Here is a 1847-nt window from a genome sequence, read left to right on the forward strand (position 1 = left end):
AATACTTTATTCGTCCCTACATTTCCGGAAGTTGGAAATGATTATACAGGAGATGAACAGGTATTCGGACAAAAGATCTTAACAGACGGTAGAGATTACTCTAAAATCGTCGAACATGGAGTTTCTAAAGGTCAAAGAGGTAATGTCTCTCACCGTACTACAAATAAGGACTGGGGTCCAGTGTATCTCGGAAGAGTTTCCAGTACCACGGATACCATATTCCATAGTCCTTTAAAAATCCTAGGAAAAAGAAGACTCCGTTAGAGTCAACTAGGTTACGTAAATCAAGTAACCACTTGTCCCCTCCAAGTAGAGGGGTTCCTAGATACTGGGAAGGATGAGGATGAATCCATCATCCTTGGAAGACCCTTCCTAGCCACAGCAAGAGCTGTGATTGATGTTAACAGAGGTGAACTAGTCCTTCAATTGAATGAGGACTCCCTTGAGTTTAAAACTCAAGGACATCCTTCTATAAACATGGAAAAGAGGCACAGTAAGCTTCTCTCAAAACAGAGTCAACCAGAGCCCCCACAGTCAAACTCTAAGTTTGGTGTTGAACTCCCATATCCAAACTCTAAGTTTGGTGTTGGAGAGTCTCAACAATGCTCTGAACATCTGTGAGGCTCCATGAGAGCCCACTGTCAAGCTATTGATATTAAAGAAGCACTTGTTGGGAGGCAACCCAATTTTTATTCATCTAATTTTATTTTTATTGTTATTTCATGTTTTATTAGGTTCATGATCATGTGGAGTCACAAAATGAATATAAAAATTGAAAATGGCATCAAAAACAGCAAAAGAAAAATCACACCCTGGAGGAGGATCTTACTGGCGTTTAAACGCCAGTAAGGAGCATCTTTCTGGCATTCAACGCCAGAACAGAGCATGGATCTGGCGTTGAACGTCAGAAACAAGCAGCATCCTAGCGTCCAGACGCCAGAAATGCACAGTGAAGAAGAGCTGGCGCCGAACGCTAGAAACAAGCATCTGGCTGGCGTTCAACGCCAGAAATATGCTGCATCTGGGCGTTGAACGCCCAGAACAAGCATCAATTCGGCGTTTAAACGCCAGAATTACATGCAAAGGCATTTTACATGCCTAATGGGTGCATGGATGTAAATCCTTGATACCTCATGATCTGTGGACCCCACAGGATCCCTACCTACCTCCACTCACTCTCCTTCCTCTTCTCAATGCTCATCCTCTCTTCCCAATAAACACTCTTCCCCAAAACTCTTCACCAATCACCTCAATCCCTCTTCCCTATCACTACTTCACCACTCACATCCATCCACTCTTCCCCATAAACCTATCTCATAAACTCCACCTACCTTCAAAATTCAAAATCAATTTCCCACCCAATCCCACCCTATATGGCCGAAATTAACCCCCCTCCCCTCCCTATATAAAGCCCTCCATTCTTCCTCATTTTCACACAACACAACCCTCTCTTCTTGGCCGAATACACCTCTCCCTCCTTTCCTTCATATTTTCTTCTTCTTCTTCATCTATTCTTTCTTCTCTTGCTCGAGGGCGAGCAATATTCTAAGTTTGGTGTGGTAAAATCATAAGCTTTTTGTTTTTCCATTACCATTGATGGCACTCAAGACCGGAGAATCCTCTAGAAAAGGGAAAGGGAAGACAAAAGCTTCCACCTCCGAGTCATGGGAGATGGAAAAATTCATCTCCAAAGCTCATCAAGACCACTTCTATGATGTTGTGGCCAAGAAGAAGGTGATCCCCGAGGTCCCTTTTAAGCTCAAGAGAAATGAGTATCCGGAGATCCGACATGAAATCCAAAGAAGAGGTTGGGAAGTTCTAACAAACCCCATCCAACAAGTCGGCAT

Source organism: Arachis ipaensis, chromosome B07, assembly GCF_000816755.2.
Source record: "Arachis ipaensis cultivar K30076 chromosome B07, Araip1.1, whole genome shotgun sequence".
NCBI lineage: Eukaryota > Viridiplantae > Streptophyta > Magnoliopsida > Fabales > Fabaceae > Arachis > Arachis ipaensis.